The sequence below is a fragment of the Coptis chinensis genome, chromosome 9 (assembly GCF_015680905.1).
Source record: "Coptis chinensis isolate HL-2020 chromosome 9, ASM1568090v1, whole genome shotgun sequence".
NCBI lineage: Eukaryota > Viridiplantae > Streptophyta > Magnoliopsida > Ranunculales > Ranunculaceae > Coptis > Coptis chinensis.
This window is the reverse complement of record NC_141464.1, coordinates 51,800,395-51,806,983: the sequence shown is the minus strand read 5'-3', so window position 1 is coordinate 51,806,983 and position 6,589 is coordinate 51,800,395.

Sequence of the window (6,589 nt, the reverse complement as noted above, 5' to 3'; positions counted from 1 at the left end):
TCATCCATTTGCTTATTAATCAGCCTTAATCACGTTAAGTGCTTATTGCTACAACCCAAAGTTGATACTATTTTTGCAACTTAACATCGAAAATAAGCACGTTTAAGTTTATCACTTCTTACCAGCTCCTTAATGTATATTTAAGGGATTAAACAAAGAATGTTGAAGACTTAAATTGTTCTCTACTTTTCTCTATACAATGTACACTTTTATTTACAGTGATATAATACAATCCTACTTAGCATAAAAAAAAATGTATATTTAAAGGTATCATCGGAAGCAATAAATTAAGCAGGATGAAATGACAAAGTGGTCCTTCTTAACGTAATTAGATAATTTGATTTAAGGGCATTAAACAGTAGGAAAAAAGCCAGATGAATTAAAAAGTCCTGGGGATATCGACTGCATTGTTATCTATACTATCATCTATATTGATTCTTAATTAATTAGGTGTAATTGATTCAAAACCACAATCTTATATCAAGATAGATCATCTCTGACTATATGAAACAAACCCAAGTGTTTCGACCAAATATGATCAAAACATTAAGTGGTGATGAAAGAGATGAAGAACGTAGAAAAGTAGTTATAAAGCGATGGTGATCGAGTGAATGATGAGACTGTACCTTTCGGTTGCGTACGTACCCAAATTATCGATGGGATCAAGTCTCAAGAACGTAGTTATATATGAAAAATAGTTTGGTATTTATATCTGTAGAGTAGAGATTTCTTGTAACTTAAGTAATTGTAATTGAACCTGACTCTTAATTGATGATTATCTCTTTGATATGAAATGAATTTAGACATAAATTAATGTACGTAAGTGGCAAGCCATGTGGCTAGGTTTCAGCCCTAGACACATGAGTTAATGAGCCTGTACATTGATCTATGATATTGCAAATTGAGCTTTAGCCCTATTGATTAAACCAATAAAGTGGAGACTCCTACCAATAGACGTTTGCCACGTAGGCGGGGGTCAAAACACCGCCCCTTCTTTGGCATGCGAACAAAATTCATATGGCAAAGAGAAGAAGAAAAATCAAGAAAAAATTGGAATAAGAAAAGAGTGAGCGGAATGTATAACAAAGTGTCATGTAAATGTAAACGATAGGAAAATAGACTGTCGGGAAAAAGTCGTGAATTATTGGGAACGAAATAATGTCAAACTAACTTATATATGATGCAATGTAGTTAAATGAAAGATGGCTGAAGTAAGAATTGAAATGGGTGGCACAGAAAAAATTGCAAAAGAAATTGATGGCAAAAACTGTACCGAAATAATTACGTAATAATAACAAAATTGATTTTGACTATTCATGCCAGTGGAAGATTTATATTAGGATTAGACAGTTAAAATTAAATGTAGGGGCAGTTTAATAATAATAGGAAAAAAATGAAGTTAAATACAAATTAGATTCGAAGGTGAAGACTTGAGCGACTAAAACTGGATGCCAACTTCGGATTAGATAAGAATTCGGGTTAGATAAGAATTCGGATTAGATAAGAATTCGGATTAGATAAGAGTTTGGATTAAATAAGAGTTCAACCAGTATGTGCTGGCTAAGCTCCATATACAAAACAGTATACGGAAAAAAAAAAAAAAAAAAAAAAAAAACTAAGTAGAGAAAGATATACAAGTGAGTGATATGGCATGGCAAGGCAGCATGACATGAGGAATTGGAAATCAAGTTTCGAATTGGTGGAGATGTTTATGCACATACAACGAAAAAGAAAAGGTTAGTATTATGAAGTCGCCTATATGTTAATCATGAAGAGAACAGACAATTTAATTTTATTACTTTATGTAAAATCGAGTAAAAAACGTGGTTTTTTTTAAGTTACGCGGTTTGCGAAATATTTTTCATTTTTATCGAATCACCAAATCTGTTCCGGTAAAAAGGTTTCATATGGTCGCAAGTTCATTATCTAAGAATCATATTCATAAGGTGGATGACGGATTTCGATCAATATGCTTTGATTCGTTGCCGATAACCCGTTAAAAATTCAATTTTTCTCAACTTTAATTAAATCCATAGAAATTTGTAATCTATCTTTGGATTGTGCTAAAATCTGGTGGGTAGGGTTGCACTACAGTCTAGATTATATTTGTACGGTTGGATTTGTGTTTGCATCATCTGGTGGTAGGCGTTCATGGGTGGCAGTGAGATTCCCGATGGAAAAGGGTTTGTTTTCTATTACTGTTGGCGCCGTCTGCGGTTTTTATTCAAAACCGACGATCACGTTCTACAAAAATTATGACGAATACTCGACGAGCCAAGTTCTCGATGCATTTATTGACGATCATCGTGAATGTGAGGTTCAAGGTCAACCTGGCGGTATCGGACTACTCCCTCCTATTCCTTTTCAACACCCGATTACATGCGACCCAACTACCGTTCCACCGATATGCCAAATTATTCGGCACGAAGTTATTGCCTCTGACGATTCTTCGTCATCTGTTGCAGATAATGTTCGTCATATGTCTCGAGAAACACTTCTTCAAAAGTGCACGAGTGTACGACGAATATAACAACTACTACAAATGTCTTCTGAAACAAACCATTCCTCTCGAAGATGATGTTGTATCTTACACCACAATGTAACACATGCCAATGACATCGTAACATGTTGGATCGTTTACGTGGTGAGGATGAGATTCCTATTGTTCGTAACGTACGTCATCCACAAGTTCTCAAAAATGGTGTTATATCTGTCACACCACAATGTAACACATGCCAACAACATAGTTGCGTGTGGAATCGTTTAAGTGGTGATGATTAGATTCTCGTTGTTCGCAATGATTACCCACGAGTTCAAGATAATAAATACGGACTTCGCAATGGTTACTTTTCACGAATTGAATCTCAGGAAAGTGTATCTAATTCATATTTGTCCATTGTCGTTTGATAGTAACGATGATCGTCTCATATTATTTGTTAGTACGGTTCTTATATCAGCTAAATGGAGGCATTCTTGCTTTGAGAAAATTGCATTGGCCTTGTTTCATGCTGTCAGAGGTCTTAAGCTTATTTCAAAGAAGGAATAGTCGAAGTTTATACTTATCGAATATCCGCTGCGCAAGTTTTTTCGCAATGTCTACGGATCGAGTCGCAGAATGGAAAAGTTACCTTAGTGCTTACAACATTGTCTCTGACACTCATACAGTTAAAAAGAGACAAACTTTGGTTTTGTTAATGGCTGATTTTCTTATCGATGATATTCCTATGTCGAACACATTACTCGATGAGGAACACATCGATCCCTAATTGTCATTATCTCCCGGGGGCGATGACTTGAAATACTTATCAGATATATCAATTGATTGTCAGATTCACACCGATAGTTTGCATAATAAGTCTGGCTCCGGTCTTGGTTTTGTCATCTTGAAGCTGAATGAAGACATAATTGGGAGGTCTCTACGTTTGGGTTTTGACGCTTCACATAATATGGTCGATTACAAAACTGTCATTTGCAGTATACACACAATTTTTCAACTGGGGGCGACTAAGTTACGATTAATTATTCTAAGTTAGTCGATGGCCACTTTGAATGATAATATGCGGCTTGCGATGATAGAATGGACGTTTATTTGGACTTAGTTCAACGAATTGCATGAAATTTTACATATATCAATATTGTATAGTATCCACGTTATGATGTAAGGCATTCTGATTCTATCACATACTTATCCGTGGAAAATCAAGTCGTCACTGTCACGACAACACTGGATTAACCACTTATGTTGTCAGATGATTCCAACGAGCTTGACACTGATAATATCTCGGTATCTACCGACAACGATCATGCAGCTGACGATGCTCCAGAATACCTGATGACCAATCAAAAACTCTATCGCAGCGGCACAAGTCTCAATCCTATCCTTCGTTGTTTAGGCAGAATGAACAATTTACTAGGGCTCGAAGAAATTCATTCAGGACTATGTGAACACCACTCCCGGGGGAATAGTCTCGCTCACATAGCAATGACCCAATGGTATTGGTGACCATACATGCCAAAGGATGTTAAGTATTTGTCCGAGAAGTGTATGCCTTGTCCAAAACATGATATGTGATATGGGTCAAACTTCCCGCGATGAAGCGTCATCCAATCCATAAATCTTTGTCATTTACAAAATGGGGCCTTGACATTGCTGGTTTATTTTGATAGCCCCGCCAGTGTTTGTTTCTTGCTCGTCGTAACAAATTATTTTACTAAGTGAGCGGACAAAATAGACAAGTTGAACGAAAAACCAGACAAAAATTTGTTAGTCTGTTTCCAGTTCAATAGTTTCTTTTCCATTATTATCTTTGAACTTTTTAAGATTTGGTGATCAATAAAGTCTTTCTTTCACTTCAGTTATAATAGTATAATTTTGTTTCCATCGCAACATTATTATCGCTATGACAAAATTTGACGAAGTTATCACGTTTAGCGTCGTCAGTCTAGGTTTGAATGCTTTTACGCTCATTTAGTTCGTTACTATCGCTACAATAAAATCTGACGATGTTACCACGTTTAGCTTCGTCAGTCTAAGTTTAAACTCTTTTACGCTCGCTTAGTTCGTTACTATCGCTACGACAAAATTTGTCGACGTTACCACGTTTAGCTTCATCAGTCAAAGTTTGAACACTTTTACGCTCGCTTAGTTCGTTACTATCACTACGACCAAATTTGACGAAGTTACCACGTTTAGCTTCGTCAGTCTAAGTTTGAACGCTTTTACGCTCACTTAGTACGTTACTATCGCTACGAACAAATCTGACAACGTTACCACGTTTAGCTTGGTCAGTCTAAGTTTGAGTGTTTTTACGCTCGCTTAGTTCATTACTATCGCTACAAACAAATCTGACGACGTTACCACGTTTAGCTTTGTCAGTCTAAGTTTGAACGCTTTTACGCTCGCTTAGTTCATTACTATCGCTATGACTAAATCTGACGTAGTTACCACGTTTAGCTTCATCAGTCTAAGTTTGAACGTTTTTACGCTCGCTTAGTTCGTTACTGTCGTTACGACAAAATCTGACGAAGTTACCACATTTAGCTTCGTCAGTCTAAGTTTGAACTCTTTTATGCTCGCTTAGTTTGTTACTATCGCTACGACTAAATCTGATCAAGTTATCTCGTTTAGTTTCGTTAGTCTAAGTTTGAACGCTTTTATGCTCGCTTAGTTCGTTACTATCGCTACGAACAAATCTAACGACGTTACCACATTTAGCTTCGTCAGTCTAAGTTTGAATACTTTTACGCTCGCTTAGTTCATTACTATCGCTACGACTAAATCTGATGTAGTTACCACGTTTAGTTTCGTCAGTCTAAGTTTGAATGCTTTTACGCTAGCTTAGTTCGTTACTATCATTACGATAAAATCTGACGAAGTTACCACATTTAGCTTCGTTAGTCTAAGTTTGAACGTTTTTATGCTCGCTTAGTTTGTTACTATCGCTACGACTAAATCTGTTGAAGCTATCACGTTTAGTTTCGTTAGTCTAAGTTTGAACGCTTTTATGCTCGCTTAGTTCATTACTATCACTACGAACAAATCTAACGACGTTACCACATTTAGCTTCGTCAGTCTAAGTTTGAACACTTTTACGCTCGCTTAGTTCATTACTATCGCTACGACTAAATCTGATGTAGTTACCACGTTTAGTTTCGTCAGTCTAAGTTTGAACGCTTTTACACTCGCTTAGTTCGTTACTATCGTTACGACAAAATCTGACGAAGTTACCACGTTTAGCTTCGTCAATCTAAGTTTGAATGCTTTTATGCTCGCTTAGTTCATTATTATCGCTACGACTAAATCTGACATAGTTACCACGTTTAGTTTCGTCAGTCTAAGTTTGAACGTTTTTACACTCGCTTCGTTCGTTACTATCGTTACGACAAAATCTGACAAAGTTGCCATGTTTAGCTTCGTTAGTCTAAGTTTGAGCGCTTTTATGCTCACTTAGTTCGTTACTATCGCTACGACAAAATCTGACGAAGTTACCATGTTTAGTTTCGTCAATCTAAGTTTGAACGCTTTTACGCTCACTTAGTACGTTATTATCGCTACAACAAAATCTGATGAAGTTACCACGTTTAGCTTCGTCAGTCTAAGTTTGAACACTTTTACACCCACTTAGTACGTTACTATCGCTATAAGAAAATCTGATGAAGTTACCACGTTTAGCTTCGTAAGTCTAAGTTTGAACGTTTTTACGCTCGCTTTATCTAATTATGCCAAGTTAAATTAGCATTGGGGGCATTTTTCTCTACATGGGGGCGTCTCATTTTATTTCGTTTCAGCTACATAAATCAACAACATTGTCAGTTTTTCGCATGTATGTTATCTGACACAACAATAATATTCAATAGCAAACCTATACTTTATTTTTATTTTTCATCAAAAGAATTTTTAGCTTTATGGTATTACATTCACACAATCACATAATCATTGGTTAGGGAAAATTCAATGTTTCCTAATCAGTTTTCACTTATACAACTCGTACAAATCTTTGTAATTTATCTTTTCCCGTTCTAGGTCATATCTCGTTTCTGTCAAAGTCTTTGTCAATTGTCAATTTTCTTACGGTCGCTCGATTAAATC